Below are 18,366 nucleotides of genomic sequence, written 5' to 3' on the forward strand. Positions count from 1 at the left end.
GGAAAGAAAGGCCTTTTTTCTAAAACCGAAGTATGTGGCTCTGTGTGAGGTTAAGGGTAGGATTTATGATTTTACTCTTTCAAAAACAGTTTTTGCCAATTGCTGAAGTCCAAACTCTGTTGTCTGAAAACAATTACCTATGGTATTTTTCCCTGTGGATTTTATGAGTTTTGTAAGCAATTCTGATAGCCCAGAGGATTAGGAATTATTTCAAGCTATTTAAAGATAGTTTTTATAATGCTATTATTTTGGAGTTGAACGATTGAAAAAAATGGACTAAAAATAGCTTGAAATCCAAGCACTTAGATGTGATTAGAACCTCCAGAGCTGTCATCACTGGATTATCTGAAGTCAGAAAATAGCACAGAAACTGAGAATTTTACTCGTGGATTATACCCAGGTTATAACACAGATTGTAATTTACTCAGAGCAAGTAATTTCCCCTGAAATCTACCTGACGCTAACTATGAAACAAGGTTCCATGTTTTCTCATTTTATCAGCTACTCACTTGAATATCAACAATTAGAAGGATTTTCCTTAGAGGTTGAATGGGGATTTTGACTCTTTCCTGAGTAACTATTTCCCAGTAGATTAAAACAACAACAACAATAACAACACCTCGGAGGAGCTAATCTCATTCAGGAGTGCTGCTCAAGAAAGGCTGATCAGGGACCAGAACTGGTTATGTGGAAAGCCTGAGGCTTGGGCAGAGTTCATGGCAATGTGCCCAGATCTATTTTGATATTCTAATCTGTCATTGAATCAAGGGTTACAAAATATTCTCATTTATTTTGAATACAAAGTTGGTACTTTGCATCTTGACAGATAATATTTGGTTTTAAAATAACCTTGATAAAATATTGAGGTGAAATCAACCAGATGTATATATGTAGTTCAGTGGAACGAGGTTCAAATTATTTGGATCACATTTTTAGCCAAGAAGGTGAATTTTATACTTAGCCAATGTCTACATGATTAAACTTATTAAATCAGACAGGAAATGGAGATTTGCTAGGTCCTGGGATATAAAATAATCGGGTACAGATTACCTTTTGATTTAATTACATATATACAGTTTAAAGGTGACAAAGCAAGATTATTAGATACCACATGAGTTGGCAATAGCCAGGAGGCATGATCCTTGGGATTCTAGGGGGAAAAGTGTTCCTCATTTTCACTGCCACATGTTTGTCTTCAAGTTCCATACTGTCTTCTCTTTACCTCCATTTTTTTTTCACTGCTTTAATAAAGCTTATTGTCATATTCACCACTCTCTTAGGAACTTCTTACGACAACTTCCAAAGTTCATGATTCTGAACCATGAAGTCTGATGATAGTTATCTTTCCCAAAGGGTGCACATTTGGGGCGCTGTGCTATACTGGTGGGGAGATATTTTTAGGCAGAGAGGATAAAAAACAAGAAGCCTTTTTAGCACTTGTTTTTGCCTGTGGGCAAGGCTGGCCATGGTGATTGGCTAAAATATTTGGCTTTGAGAAGGTGCCTGGGAGTATATCAGGGAGATAAGGCAGCAGAAATGATGCTTAGTGTTCATTTCAGAGGACCCGGTGGGTAAGCGGTAACATGTGTAACTTGTTTGGGCAGAATTCTTTTTTCTTGATATTGATGAGCTAGATTTAGCTTGTTTCTTGCCGTTCTTATAAAGCATGCATTTTAACTTCCTTAGCAGAATAGGAATGAAAGGTTTTGCTTCTGTAGCCATCTTTCCTCTATTTTCCCACCTGTCTGAGACACTGCTCCTAAGCCCTTTTTCTTTCTGAGGTGACTTGAAAGGTACTGAATTGTACTGCTCTTAATATAGGTAAGAGGACATTATCTTCTGGTTATGTTTGTTCCTGCTTATCAAAGTGACAAAGAGTCTGAGATGCCCCTTCCTGCTATCCGATTTAAATTCTAAGTTCTGGCACCTAAGGAACACTTTGAAAACAGCCTTGTGAAGGCCATGATGCTCACTCCTTTTCTGTGAGATTGTATTTTGATTTGAGGCATTTGCTAGGCATGAGCACATACATACTTCAGTGCGGCTTGTTATGGGCCCAATGGTTGAGATTTGTTTATCTAACACAACGGAGAACCGGAGCTGGAGGAAATGGGCATCTGAAACCTATACATACAGATTGCTGTATGCATGCTGCAGCTTGAAGCATAAATATTTTTGTGTGAAACACATTTAGAGCTAGGATGTTCACAGCTCGCAGCACCTGGAAGTTGCTAGGGTTTATTTCCCTTTGGCATGCTCACCTGGGTTTGCTTTTCTGCATCCAGTTGGGCTGCAAAAGTCATCTCGAGACAGGTGAGCTGGAGGGGAGTCTTGTGGGCTGCTCTCTATACCAGTGATAGTGAACCTTTTGAGCTCGGTGTGTCAGCATTTTGAAAAACCCTAACCCAACTCTGGTGCCATGTCACATAGAAATTTTTTGATATTTGCAAGCATAGTAAAACAAAGACTTTATTTTTGATATTTATTTTATATATTTAAATGCCATTTAACAAAGAAAAATCAACCTAAAAAATGAGTTCGCGTGTCACCTCTGACACGCGTGTCATAGGTTCTCCATCACTGCTCTATAATGAAGGTGGGTAAGGGTCTGCTCGATGGGACTTTGGCACTCATTGATACCCAAAGGAGAACAGCAGAAAACCCATCATTAGGCAAATTCAGTTTAAAAAGGAGAAGCCTAAACATTGACTTTATAACGGCTTCCAAAAAATATGAATTCAATGATAATAATGGCAGTAGCAAACACTTATATGCATGTAGCAAGGTGCCAGATGCTCTTCCAAATGCTTTATGGCCACAGCCCTTTAACAGCCATGAAAGCCCTAGGATGGTGGTATCTTTTGGCCTTTCTACCTTCCGGGAACATAGCAGGGTTGTGGTCCCTGGACCCCTCTGGCTAGTTCTGCACAATGTGTAAGTAGAAATGACCTATGTAACTTTCAGGCCAAGCATTTCATTACCAATGTTTGATCCTGAAGGATGTTCTTTTCATTCCACTAGGGCAACTGGCATTGTGCCAGGTAGTGCCAGCTCTGCCTGCTCAGGCAGCTTGGGTCATGCAGTGAGGAATGGATTACACAGAGAGTCCTGACCAACCTATGACAAACTTGTAATGTGACAAGGAAAAAATAGCTTTGTCACTTTAAGGCACTGGGATGTGGGGGTTTGTTGTTGGAGTATTATTTAAGTCTTAGTCCATCTACATTGATATAGTAAGTATCCCATTTTTCAGATGAGGAACTGAGTCACAGAGAGGCTGCCCATGGTCCCGCAGCTAGTAGCAGCACAGCAGGGATTCAAACCTCAGCTGCCAAGTGACAGAGTCTGTGCTCTTAAACATCACAACTGTGCCTCTTAATATGTAAATATTTAATGAAACCTGGCATGATACTTCGCTTTGGAGTTGCGGTGGTGAACCAGATAGCATAAATTCATTGAGTTTAGAGGCTACCAAGAGAGAATGATTCAAAATAAGGAAATAAACATAATACATGGTCACAGTGATGCTAAATTCAAGGACATATATTTTCAACTATAGTCACAGCCTTACACACACACACACACACACACACACACACACACACACACATACATGTGCACATGCACAAATATGCACAAGGTTTTGTTGTCATTTTTTTTTGGTAGGTTTTGCTTTGTTTTCTCAACAAGGGGTCATTTCTGCCAGCCATTAAAGAATATATTCTACCAGAATGAGCATAAGAGACCCAGCTCTATTGGTCTCCTGGGCTTTGTGCTTCTCATAAGTGGATCATTTCCATGCATTGTGAATGGCTGTGACGACCCTACTGTTCAAAGGTGTGACCACTAAATATATCAGTTCTTTCTTCTTGAGCTGAACTGAGGAGGCTCTGGTCTAGTCTCACGCTGGCAGCATTTCCTCCAGGGTTTTCAAAGTTAAATCTGATGAGTTGTGATTTTTACTTTAGTCCCCGCATAAGATTTGTCTCCACTTTAGTTTGCAGGGAAATGTGAGTGTTTGCTTTGCACTTCACCACTGCAGGTCCCAACCCTTATCAGCACTGAAAACTGAAAACCTCAGAAAACCCAGCCTTTCTTCATAACCATTTTGAGAAAGGAAAACATTACTTGACCTAATTCATTCCAAATCTAACCCGTACTGATGGAAAACTCCTTCTAGTGTGACTATTCATCCATCTCTCTGCAGAAATATTCCTGTCTTAACTGTGGCGGCTGCCTCAGACCTTGCAGGGCATCACCTGATATGAGCATATGTACATATTCCATTTCCAAATCCCCAAATTCTGAATCCCTAACATGTCAGGCCTCAGGAGTTTTAGACAGCAGGTTGTAGAATATATAAAAATGCACCCACACTCCATGTTCCAAAAGGAGAATGGACGCATCACCAGTCTGGAATGGCTACGGCGTCAAGAAGCACAATGAAAGGCATTTTCCTGTAATGAGCAGCTTGAATCTGTTGGAAACGAAGGACACTTTGGAGCCAGGATGAGCACTGTGCATGGGTACTGCCTGTGTGTCCTTCCCGAGCCACGGGCAGTCTCCTCCTTCAAGTGCCTACAATTTAAAACCTCTGGTCTTGGCCTTTGTCACTGCTCTTGCCGCCCATCCTCTCACCATTTTCCTGACCAATGGGGTGGTCTGAGTCCAGGGGAGACCCTCCTGCAGTCAGGGAGACAGTGACTGCTCAAGGCACAGCTTTCTCTTCACTCCAGAGAGTGTCTATTGCAAAATATTTTGCTTCTCTTCATTTGCATTTTTTCTTTCCAGACTCCAATGTCTTAAAGTAATGAAATACAAAATTGTATTCTTTTTTTTTTTTCCCCTTGTATTTCCAGCACCTTGCACTGGGCCTGACACACAGTAGGTACTCAGTCAATGTTGAACTGAACCTCCACTTAAAGGGTGACTAAGACACAAAGGGTGAATTTGCCAGGATCATTGATTAATTAAGTAGAGAGATAACAAGGAGCAGAGGAGGCCTCTTGACTTTTAGGTCAAGTTCATTACCCTTTGTACCTCACCATCTCTCAATTCTACTGTGGAAAACAGGGACTAGAAATGAAGTTGACTATCCATCAGCATGGACTTTCCAGTAAAGGGATGTAAAGCAGACAGAACTCAGGTGACTCAATAGCAAGGCTCGTGATAATGTAAATGCATTGAGTCCAAATCACTCTTATAGTTAAGACACAACACTCATATGAAGAAATCTGTTTTATATGTCAGGTTTTTTTACCTGGTATTTCATTCTTTTAGAGGTGACTGACCTATTTAGTAAACCAAGGGAGTAAAAACAATTGACAACATTGCCATTCCAGTTAAAAAAACCAAAAAACCACATATTTTTTTCTATAACTACTCTTTAAAAAGAAAAGGAAGAGATGAGAAAAAGTAAAAGAAAAGGCAGCAAAGAACACTGAAATCCAGGGCTTTGGAAAACCTTAGAAAACTGTTATGGGCATGATTTAAGCTGGCTGAAAAATTCATGCTAAGGATATGCTGCAAAGGATGAACAGCAGACAATAATTCACTGTAGCTTGTGTCACTGAATATAGGTTAAAAAGACTAAAATGAACTATTGTGATTTGAGGGTGGGGACACAATCATCAAACATTCATTTTAAATATTAAAGCAGGTAGCAGTTAAATTAGACACCAGAATATTCAAGGAATACTTAGGAGTTTGTTTCACTAGTGCTTTTCATTCTCTCTGGGCAGAGGTGACATTTACGGCTGGGGTTGGTGTTTTACAGAATGCTTAAATTATAAAAAGACAGTGCAGGTCCTGGTGCTCAGTCGGTCCTGTTTTCCGTTTTCCCTTTCCCCTGGACGATGACTGTCCATAATTAGTCTCTGCTAATCACTTGGGGACACCTGCCAGACGAGAGGCCCAGCGTGGGGCCCATCTGAGAGCTGCTGGAGGACATTCCCTGGAACCATAACCTTTCTTGAAGTGACTAAAATATTCCAGAGACATATTTAGCGTCTTTCTTCTCCCCAGCACCGAGTGACCCCCTGGGGCTCAAGAGCCTGACAAGCCACTCTGAATGCCCCACTTCACTCCCGGGAAATAACTGAGGCCCTGGGAAGAATGAAGCCCGATGCATAGAGAGCTGAGAGTATTTGGTTTCTGTGCCAAAGAGCGGGCGAGCATATATTCTTGGTGGCACCTGGGGAAAAAACGGCTGCCTTGTTTCAGTCAGTCCGGGGTGATATGAAAGAGGGACATGGGGCTTTTTTCCCTTCTTGGGAAAATGAAGGGACTTGGAAGCCACTTCCTGTGGTTTCCATCAGAGCTGCTGCCAGCCCGCAGAGTGACTCTGCGAACAGTTAGAAGGTGGCCCCTGGCAGAAGCTGTCCTAGGGTATACTGCCTGGGGCAAGACAGGTGGATATGAAAAAACAATGCCCTTTCCTCTGGGCTGAAGGGTTGATGAAGCCCTGAGTGGTGTGTCTGGCTTGATAGGCAGGGGGCTGCCTGGATTTCATCCTCCACTCTCCCTGGGCCAGGAGCCCCGGGGAAGTGCACCCACCATTACAGAGGCCTGGCCGTAATCAGATCGTTTTCAGTAGCTCAAATGTAAAAGGAGATAAATTCAAGGGTAACTCTGAGTTCTGTTGCCTAAGAATTCTCCTCTTTCAGAGAGTCTCAGAGAGGGAGCCCAGGGGAAAGATGGAGGAAAATAAGCTTAATTATTATTATTTTTGCTCTCACCAGCTGAAATGGCATGGGTCTCACCCTGCCTTACTTGACGTTCTTGATTCTGGTCTCAGTTCAGTCATCCTGGAATTCCTGACCAACTCAGAAATAAACAGAGAAAGTCAGAGAGTTTGGACATGAACTTTAAAACCCCACCAACGTACCCTTCGCAGCAGGCCTGACATGTAGCTCAATGGAGGGGGTCAGTGTGATACAGATGAGCTGAGTGCCAATTCCAGGAACATCGTGTGATAGTTACTTTGTGAGAGCGGGGTTATTAATGCGTTGCTTGTATCTCTTGATGATTCACTCATTTGTAATATTAAGCAGGCAGTGTTCAACTACATACTTCTACCTTTTAAGCAGAATGGATATATAGAAACAGAACACATGCAGCTGACTGTTTTTTAAGTTTGATCAGTTTCTGGTAACATTTGGTAATGCTGTGTTTTGCTGGGAGTGTTGTCTCTTATATAGCATAACCATCCTTTTAAACATGCACACCTGTCAGTGTGTCAAGGGGGAGTTCCATTGACCAGATACATGACATAATTAAGATTTTTCATCTTTTGCTTTGTTCGAAGCCTCCACTTCCTCCCCTCCAAAAGTGTAGCTAGTGTTAACTTTAAATTATTTCACTTGTTATACTGTAAGTACATATATACTGTAAGCACGCACTGCCGTACGTGCCGGTCTAGTCTTACCCTGCAGCTGGATGGGAATAAGTATGTTGAGGGCAGGAGAGCGAGCTTGTCATTCTGCGTCCTGTAAAGTCGAACGCAGTTCGAGGCATCACACGGACACTTCCAGGCGACAGAAGAGCCCAGTGAAGGGCTTTGGGTTCAGAAGGGATTGTCTCCACTGCACCCAGTTGTGTGATCGTGGCCAACGCAGCTTCTCTGAACCTCAGTTCCCTCTTTTGTAAAATGGGGTTAGCCACACCTTCCCGATGGGCTTGTTATGTGATTGCATGATCCGAAGTGGGTAGAGGAGGTGGCACAGCACTGGATCTTGGTAAACATGGGCTCCCGTCCTCCCTCTCCTTCATCCCCGTCCCCACCGTCCAAGCACCTCTGTCTGGTTCAGGAAGGAAGGGGCTCTTCTAAAGCAGGTGGGCAAGGACGGCACGTGTGTGGGGGAAGCTGGATGAAAGGCTTACCTTAGCCAGCTCTTCGCAGGAACCTAACGAAGTTGTGTTTTTATATCATAACCTTGGGCTTCAGGAAAGTTTAAGTTCAGTCTTGGCCACATGAAAACATGTTGTTAGCTGTCCCCATAGAAAGGTCACATGATCAGAACATAGTGCAAGAAAGCTTAGTTTACCCTGAGAACTGGTATTCTCACTAGCAAAATTATGTAGCTTACTTGATTCCCTCTCCCTCTCCCTCTCTTTTCCCCTTCCCCTTCCTCTTCCTCTCCCTCTTCCTCTTCCTCTTCCTCTCCCTCTTCCTCTTCCTCTCCCTCTCCCTCTCCCTCTTGTTTTTTTAGGCTTCCCAAGAGTTCAAATTAAAAATTAATACTCAGTTATAGCCACTCTATTTGTACTCTATTGGTCTTGATATTCTGTTTCTTTTGTATCAACCTAATTATGTAGAGGTGTAATGTAAGAAAAATTTCTGAATTATCTGATCAAAGTTTGTTCATGTTTTTTATGAGAGTGTTAACCAGTTAACTGCCATGCATCCAAAACGGAAACCATCTTTGCGTCTATAGACGCTTATGGCATACAAAGGGTTAGCAATCACTTCCCAGCATACAAGGAGGCTGGCCAAGTGTCACTAAGGGTATACTTTGTCGATGTTTAAAATTCCACTACAAATATAAAAAAAATCACCTGAATTGGTAGATTCTAACATACACCATTCCCCCCCTACTATAACTCTCATGGTTTAGAAGAATAGTTTTTAAACATCTTCAAGAAAAAAATGTAACTTGGCCAACACAATTACCAACAATATCTTCCACAGCGCGTGTGGGACTAGCACATGGTCACATTGCTAATTGCATCATAAGTTTGTCTCTTAAATCTGATCTTTATTGGAATATTAATTGGTGAGAAATGAGCACATATAAATCATTTGAGGATATGTGTGTTGGTTTGCCCTTGTAATAAATCGCTCTAATTTTGAACCCTAAAGGCCTAGAGCTATATTATTTCATGGGAAGTTACTGTAGTTTCAATGCCTGACACTTGAGATTTTATTCTTTCCCCCAAATAGATTCGTTTCCTCCTTGGTATTGTGTTCTGTCCAGTTGCAAAACTTGGGCCAGAAGCCCACTTAAATTTATCACCATGTAGATGAAGTTCAGGGCTGCCCAAAGGGCATAGATGAGGAAAGGAGTTTAGCTTTTCAAATAGCTTCTTTTGAAAGTTTCAGAGAAATGAGTCTTTGGTGTCAAAAATTTGGCACAGATAACTAGCTTCCATGAAATCTGCTTCCTGCAGATAGTCCTGCTCTAAATGTGGGAGTCGGGAGTATGGGGACACCATGATTTAGAAAGAGGAGAAGAAAGTGCATTCCTTTGGTTTCCTGGCCCTGCCTTTGACCTGCTTCCTGTCAACAACTGGGCTCTCCACTCTAGCGCGTTGTCCTTCCCCTAAACAAACATGTCTGAGTTCACATATCTGTGCAAGTAGCATCCCTTTCAAAGAGTCCTCTTCTGGCACGACTGGTAGCACATTCCTTGCATTGTCCTGATCTGTGCAAAGTCTTTACATTTAGGGTGGATTTGATGTTGTGGAAACAAGGAAGTCACTCAGAGTCATGTGTACAGCGCTTCAGGTGGGTAACCAACCTGAGTAAAATTATTTTTATTCAAAAACAGCATCTACAAATATGCCACGATGAGAAAGAGCTACACAATCATAGGAATGCTTTTCCTTTGGAGCTTGGGTACTGACTTTTGGGAATTCCAGAAGTACATGAGGAAGGTATTGCTGCAAGAGATCACTGTTTTAGAAAAAGAGACCCTTGGATGTAGTTTGTAAGACCTAGCATATTAAATAAAATGCAGATATTTTTATTGTACCAATTTATAATACACCCAGCCTGAATTCTCAAACCTTCATCTCTGGCTTTGTCCCTTGCTGAACAGAGCAAGCCATAAGAACAAGGAGATTGGCTGTGTGGTGTGAGCAACTTCCTGTCCCCAAATATCTCCCACAGTGGTCTAGCACCTTTTGGAACTCGAAGGCTATTTTCTGATCAATAATTCTCTTTTTCATGAATGTAACCCTAGGAGATATTATATCCTAAAATATACTTAAGATATAGCCTAAGATATCCTAAGATATATGATCTACATACCCAGGGAAGGGCAGTGACTCAAATATGCTAGCATGGGGAAAGAGTACTGCATTAACCAATCAATCAATCCAACCATCATTTATTTAACAATTACTGAAAATCTCCCATATCCCAAAGATTGCTCTTGGAACTAGGAATACAAAGGTGAGTGAAGTGCAAGCCCTCATTGAATCTGATAATCATAGGACAAGTTAGGTGACACAAGAGGTTGAGGTGGATGCAGCATATTCCCGGAGCACAGGCGTTGGGCACACCTGAGAGGGGTGAGAGGAGGCTCTGGGATATGTCTTTGCTCTTGGTTTTATTTTGTTTTTTAATATATTTTATTGATTTTTTTACAGAGAGGAAGGGACAGGGATAGAGAGTTAGAAACATCGATGAGAGAGAAACACCGATCAGCTGCCTCCTGCACACTCCCCACTGGGGATGTGCCTGCAACCCAGGTACATGCCCTTGACCGGAATCGAACCTGGGACCCTTGAGTATGCAGGCTGATGCTCTATCCACTGAGCCAAACCGGTTAGGGCTTTGCTCTTTGTTTTGAGTGGTACCCTGCACCTATACAATAGTCTCCAGGTGGACCCATCCGATGCCATGCAAGTGCTGGCTGCGGTGACTTGAGGACAGGAGTTGTCAGGCCTGCCCCTTGTGCAATCAGCATTGTTGTCCTGCCTCACAGAACCTGTTTTGAAAGGACAACGGATGAGCGAGGGTGGCAGAGGGAGAGAACTGACTTTGACTTTGTCAGTGGCTTCTTCTTTAAACCAAGGCACAGTGACAGGCGATGCATAGATGGGACATTCTGTCTGTGACCCACGTGTCCTAATTCTCTCCTGCAGTGTGTGAAATGTTGCTTTCCTCAGAAGGTGAGCTGTGAGCTTGCTTATTTTAAAAACTGCAACCTGTGAGGCGAGAGGGTGTTCTTTGACAACATTACATCATTGAAGCCTCTAGGTGTTGAGTCATCATTATTTTTAGGCAGCTCCATGCTGTTTTTGGTTGTTCTAAGAATAGCCCTTGTGTCTGGACTCTACAGAAAGTCACCTCAGTAAAGACTCTGTCATCACTCCACAGTTGGAATGCTTTCTTCATTTCCAGATTCGGGGCACACTTTTTAGAATTTTACCTCCAAGCATCCTGCCTTGTTAGGTTGTGTGTGACAATAGGATGACTTTGTCAGGAGTGCTCACTTGGATTTGTTCAACCCTGTGTTAAAAGCATTCATTGTTGTAAATGCCAACAAGGGCAACAAAATCAAAAGCCCTCCCTCTTCAAGGGCTTCTGATTGTCTGTACTTGTTGCCCACGTGGTTTGTGGCTGCCTTAATCAGCGATTTTACCCAATTTTTAAACATTTCAAGATATAGTTCCATTCCTTGTGTTTTATGAATTAGGTGACTCCAGATCCCTCACATTAGGAGAAGGGATAGGGGGTGATACTATTGGCATCTATGCAGAATGAACTAAAAGTAGCCAAACTAAATGTTGTTATAGCCTGTTAAACTAAATAAACATCTAAATGGTAAACTGTATTGCAACTCGATGACAGGGCAATAAAAATGACGGAGTAAGCCCAGAAATGGATCTCCATGGGTCCATATTGAGGCTGGTTTTCCCATTGCCTATTCAGAGCATATACCCAAATATGATCAATTTATTTTATGTGGCACTTTTAAGACCATAAGAGTCCTAATGGCTCATGAGCACAGCCAAATGCAAGTGTAACAGAAGCATGAAGGGAAGCAGCTGCTTGGAATAAAATGAGGCACTTTTTAAGTTGTATTATAGTGTACCTTTTGTATATGAAGGTGACAGAAAGGCAGTCATGTGACCTGTGTCTAAGCGTGGCTGAAAGGACCAGTGCATATGATGGGCTTGCTACCGAGTGTATGTTGGGAAGGCTGAACTTCTCTTTAAACCATAAGTACTCTAATGGGGTTGGCCCCACTTTTATTACCTCAGAACTCAAACCTCCTCCCAACCTGGAACATCCTGTCTCTAATCAGGAAAATGTCTAGCAGAGTGATTAAGAGAAGGGTTTTTGAATATATAAGTTCAGGTCCCAAACCCAATTCCATCGTTTATTATGTATGTGACCAGGAGCAGTTTATTTAACCTTTTCAAACCCCAGTGTCTTCATCTATAAAATAGCATAAAGTAACAGTATTTACCTCATAGGGTTGCTGAGAGGATATAAGTGATATAATCCGTGATGCTTTGATCACAGTAACTGTAAATGCCGGCCAGTAATAATAATAATTTCTGCTTATCAGTCGATCACCTGCATTTTGCATCATTTAAAACTCTTTGCTTTCCTTACCTGTGGTTGTTGCATAACTCATCATAGAGCAGTGTCTGCCCCCATTGTCTATTCTCTCTACCCTCAGAAGAACTTCTAAATCCAGATTGGGGGTAAACCAGATGACTGCCTTTTGAAATCTGAATAAATACCAGTTTATTCACAAGAATCAGCTCAGAGGAAAGCCTGTTTGCTATCTCCCCTGCACACAGAGTCTGCAACAGCCACACATTTCCTGACTGCACCAATAAGTTATCAATTCTATGTCCTCATTCCCCTACTACTCTTAGAAAGCTTCATTCTCTCTAATCTTGAATGTAAAGTAAAAACGACTAGTCAGATATAGTCATTTGGCAATTCCATTTATACACTTCAATGAGAAGCCTAAACTATATTGGATTTTCTGTTACAGTCTGAACAATATCCTTAGATATTTTCTGAAAAGACGAGTTAGTTTTGCCTTCATAAATTTTGCCAAATGGATTTTCTTTCCATTTGGTCTTTTTCATCAGTTTCTAGAGAAAACTGTATTGGTCAAGTAAGCTTTCTTTGTGAACAATTAAAGTCATTTCAAATTTTAATCCTAGGAAACAAAAGTCTACTAAATACTAGGTATTTCTCTCTGCTGGCATTTCTTCCTCATTTTAAATATGTGTTCATTGTGATTGGCAATTTATGGGGCCCAATTACTTTAGAAGGGATTAACATTTACTTTAGAAAGAGAAGGTAAATGAGATGAGAGCCATTAAAATCAGAATATTATTTTTTGTAGTCATTAGGTACTTTAAGGGTTTTGCTTAGAAGATTATTCACTTAATCCAAGCATATTGTTCTAAAGAAAATAATACAGGAAGCATAACAAAATAGGCGAATGAAAAGTGGCATTTCTTTGGAAGAGAAACATCATTATGAAGAGACTTTGAATTTGTATGGACGATTTTATTACACTTAAGCAATTTGAAAGAATAATTCTTTTTTTTCAAATATATTTTTATTGATTTTAGAGAGGAAAGGAGAGGGAGAGAGAGATAGAAATATCAATGATGAGAGAGAATCATTGATCAGTATCTCCTGCATGCCCCTCTCCTCCCCCCCGGGGATTGAACCTGCAACCCAGGCATGTGTCCTTGACTGGAATCGAACCTGGGACCCTTCATCCACAGGCTGACACTCCATCCATGGAGCCAAACCAGCTAGGGCAAGAATAATTTTTTTAGAGAATCCTGTGTAATTGGTGTAGACAGAATGATAGCTAATGGCATTTATGGTAACCTTTTAAAATTGCCTTCGACATAGGTTGTCATTCGTGTAATACTAATTATTGCTGGGCACAAACAAAGTGTGAGGATTTATATTCTGATCTATACAGAAATGTCATCATTAATAAATAATGCATTTCAACAGCATACTTAATTGTCAGAGCTTTTTGTTGCCAGGAATAGCTACAATACGGGAGGCGTAGAAACTTTCATGGCCTGATCTAGTTCAGGTTTTTCCACTTTGGCACTTGACATCTTGGACTGATAATCCTTTGTTGGGGGAGCTGCCCTATGCACTGTAGGATGTTTAGTAGCATCCCTGGCCTCTTCGCACAAGATGCCGGTGATATCTCCTGCCAGCTGTGACGTCGCCAAATGTCCCCCGGAGGGCAGAATCACCCTAGTTGAAAAGCCCCTGGTCTAGTTGATAGTTCCCAGCCACAGATTAGAGGGACTGCCTCGGTATTTCTTAATACCAATTCAAGGACCTCCTCTTTACTGGATAAAAATCTCCTAGGAGGGTCTCTGGAAGCAGTACTTAAAAAGTTATGATCCAATTCTTTACATCCCATTCTGAGTTCTTTTTTTCCTCCATACCAAATGAGGAGGCTGAAGTTCTTCCTGTCTTCTCTTTATAAACTCTTTTTGGGCAGTTTCTGGTTTAATGATAGGTAGTTTGTGATCATAGGAAAAAAGCAAAGGGGGAAGCCAGATATTATAGGCATGTCATTTGGGCAGCTTCACCAGGGAGCTGCAATTTCACACTCCCCAGGGAACCACTGACCCATTCTCTGCAGGTTACTGGGGGGAGGGACTGGACAGAGAAGGGATAAATACATGTGCAATGACTCAGGGTGACCTAGGGAAGGTGCTTGTTAATGAAACCTGGAAACAGAAATCATTGGCTAGAAGAGATGGGGCCAATGCAAGTCCGTGAAAATTTGGGAATACATAATCCCACAGAAAAAGGAATTCTTTCTCTCTTGGCTTCCTTGCATTTGATTGTGTCCCCTCCAAGTCATGTGGCCCTGTGGACCCCACATGCAATGGACTGATGGACTGCAGCAGGGAACACAAGCTAATCCAGCCTGATGCTCCAACATGGAAAGGAAACTCTGGACACTGGCTCTGATTCTAGCTCTGCTGAAGCCACAGCGACACTTCTGCCTCGGCAGGACAAGGGGATATGGGGCCTTGGAAACTCAGGGCCTGTAAAGTCCCTATGCCACATAAGGTAACATATTCACAGGTTTCAGGGATTAGGACATGAATGTCTTTGAGGGTGAGTGACATTATTTTGTCTACCACACCCTGAAAGTCGCTTACCATGAGAGTCATTCCACAGAAATAAAGCTTTCTACAATACCTTTTCTTAGGATATTGCAAGAAACCCATTCCCACTAGCAACCAGCTGGGATGAAGACCTCTCCCCACTCATAACATGAGGAGTCCTTTCTCAAAAACTGTTTTGTAAGATCTCCCAAGAATTTCTGTCCTTGGACCAGAGGAGGCCTGATCTTAAGTTGGCTTTAGTGACTCTGCCCTCCAACTGCTCCCACATTCAGAATGTCAGAAATTGTGGCATTCAGGCCAATGAAGAGTTATGTCAGAGGAAAGTTGTTCACTGAATCATCATGGGACCAATTCCCCATGTGGTTGGGCTCAGCACCTTTACAATTTGGTATCCCAGAACGCATCTCTGTCTTTGACAGGCATGTGCGTGAATGGGGCCTGAAGAAGGGCAACACTGGGATTCTGGCTACTCAGCATGTGGGTCAGTTAAAGGAAATTATAAAATACTGAAGATAAATTAATTACCTTATGAGAATACATAAAAGTCTTGGGTCAGGGTTTTACAGATAGCCTTTGTTATAGTGCCATTTATAGTGATACCTGGTAGTATGTTGAAATGAGCTCTTATTGGCTGTGAGCAGCATTTAATGACAGGGCTTTACATTAGTTATGGGAGTATTTACATCATGGAAATGAACAAACTCTATAAATAAGTTTGTTTTGTTTTTCAAAATAAACTATTAGTTTCTATTGCTGCTGTAACAAATTACATCTATCCGTCTATCCATCATCCATCCATCCATCCATCCATCCATCCATCCATCCATCCATCCATCTTTTCATCTATCCATCTCCTTTTTCCTCTTTCTCTCCTCTCCCTCTGCCTTCCTTAAGAACTCTTGTGATGACATTGGGCCCACCTGAATAATTCAGGGTATCTCCTCATCTTTAGGTCCTTAACTTAATCATATCTGTAAAGTCCCTTTTACTACATAAGGTATCAGGTTTCAGGGATTAGGACGTGAACATCTTTGGAGATGAGTGACATTATTCTGTCTACCACACCTGGAAAGTCGCTTACCAGGGAGCTCCTTTGGATTTAGGGGTGTTTCTATATTGTGTATTGGAGGGTGTTTTTTTTTTGGATTTGGGAGTAGGGGCCAATATGAGGATCATATATGGACTAACACCTTTGCTCTTCCACAGTTTTCTTCCTACCCTACAGTTTCAGCATTGTTAAAAGGAGTACTAAGATTTGTTACTATATCCCTGGTCATTATTATTCTTAACTTATTTTTTAAAGACACATAGAGTTAAATAAGTTATTTATTTACCCAAAGCCATCTAGAGAATGGTCATAATTTAGGACTTTCATAATTGGTGAATCAAGGTGGGTTCCCCCCAGCCTCCAAAAGTAAAATAGGTATACCTAAAGATTCAGAGGTAATTTTGTTCAAAATGTTACAAAATGCATTCCTGTGTTTTCAGTTTAAACTAAATGAACTTTGACTATTAATAGAGCATAATTATATGTGTATCCTTCTTTCTCATGGTTAAGTAGTAAAATTACAAAATCAGACAAGCCCTCAGCTAGTTGTTTAGTGTCACAACTAAAGATTCCTTGTATTGCTAATATCTTTATTATGTATTAATTGCCTAGCTATGATGCTAGTTGAATGGATGAACACATTGGCCAACTTTGTTGGGAATTGTTTTTTCATGTTTCATGTACAGGGCCATTTCTGAAGATATTGATGGCTTCTGAGGAAGCACACAAAATACATAGAATCACGTCCTAAAATGAACACACAAATTAGTTATTCTGGTGAGTTAGCGTTCCTTGGCTGATGCAAAGTGTAGTTCCAGTTTGTAAGTACAGCGTATAAACTATCTTGAAGAACAGTGTGTAATTCACTAGCTGGAAAGTGGGGTGACAGAGGAACTGAGAGAAGTTACTCTCAGCTTTCTAACTCAGTTTCAATGTTTTTGTTTCCATGTTGGCTCTTCCATATATCGAATTTTGAACAAAATTGCCATGGCTTTGATATATAAATGTATAGATATAGTTAATAATACAAAGTCAATAAATGTGAGGGTTCCCCACAATTTTAATTTGAATTGAATCATTTTAATTATTCTGATACTGAGAAAGTCAAAATTCCTTCTAATGCTAATCATGTTTTTAATTGTCAGATCAAACACAAGGCTGGGTGAACCCTAGAGTGTAGTTTTCTTTCCTTTTGAACTCTAATTTTTGGATAAATGTTGGGATAAAAAAAAGAGGCCAGTTAATAAATGTTTTGTTGTTTTACTTACGTGAGGACTTTAATTATGCACCTTTTGTGGATTTAGAGCACAATTTTAATAATGTCACACAAGTCTCTTTGGTCATCCCAGGAACAAATATTTCTGAGTTGTTCTAATATCTGAGAGTACTGTGCAGCCATATGACTCACTGTGGGCATTTGCCTTTGTTCAGTGCAAACAGGACAAGGAGTGGCTTTCTGAGATTGTTTTTCTCTGAGTGAATTCATTGAGGACCTGTATGTATTAAATAAGAACTTTGGTATAATGCTATTCTTTCTCTTGAGGTTTCATTAGCACTTAAAAGCAAGCAGTGTTTTTTGTGTGTTTTGTTTTGTTTTAAAATAAGGATCTTCCATGATATCCAAAATGTAACCAGGAAAATAAAAGTGTGTACACACACACACACACACACACACACACAGCTGGGAAGACAACCAGCGAGAAGGAAATCAGTTAGCAGTTGCTTGAACTTTCCAGCTAAAGTCCCTCCAAGAGCCCCTCCCACTTCCATCGTCTGTTTCTGCCTTTATTCATTAATTATTTACACCAGCCCCGTTCTTCTCTGCCCAAGATCATTCTCCTGATTGATGGCATGTGGGGTGCTCTACACAAAAGTATCTTAAAGGCTGTATCAGGGATGATGATTCCTTTTCTTTTTCCTCCTCCTTCAATTTTTAATAACCCTTTGGCTCTACAGCTAATAGCCTCCCTCTGCTCCCTTGTCTGTTGTTTTCTGTTTCGTATTCTTGATACAGATGTGCGAGGAACTTGCTATTGGCCTTCTCTTTGGAGACAGCAATCTTTTACTTCTCAGTCAGGATACATAGAGGTGAGAGCACACGTAGTAGGTGAGAGGGGGTTGCAAATACAGACTGCCCAGGAGAAGGCAAATTGTACCCCAAATTAGGGCGTGTAGGAGGCTGTTTCTTAGACTATAATGTGAGTGCATTTTCACTCAGATATTCCTCTCATCTCTCTCTACACTCTCCCTTTAAGCAACTTTACCCAAGTCTTTAATTGCCATCTATCACCTAATTAATAACTACCAAATTCTATCCCTGGTCTAGACCTCTCTGAGCTAGGCATCTGACATCTCCTGATGTCTCAGGACATGGAAACTCCGCATGTGCAATACACTTCTTACCGCTCACCACATTTCCTTCCATTGCTGCCTTCAAA

The 18,366-nt window shown here is 41.2% G+C and overlaps 1 protein-coding gene across 3 annotated transcripts in view; it reads left to right on the forward strand.

Annotated features, from left to right (window-relative positions):
• The window catches only part of RCAN2 (regulator of calcineurin 2), a 246,135-nt gene that overhangs the window by 41,637 nt on the left and 186,132 nt on the right, over positions 1-18,366 (forward strand). The gene's annotated exons all lie outside the window — the stretch shown is intronic.

Source organism: Myotis myotis, unplaced genomic scaffold (genome assembly GCF_014108235.1).
Source record: "Myotis myotis isolate mMyoMyo1 unplaced genomic scaffold, mMyoMyo1.p scaffold_m19_p_7, whole genome shotgun sequence".
In the NCBI taxonomy this organism is placed as follows: Eukaryota; Metazoa; Chordata; class Mammalia; order Chiroptera; family Vespertilionidae; genus Myotis; species Myotis myotis.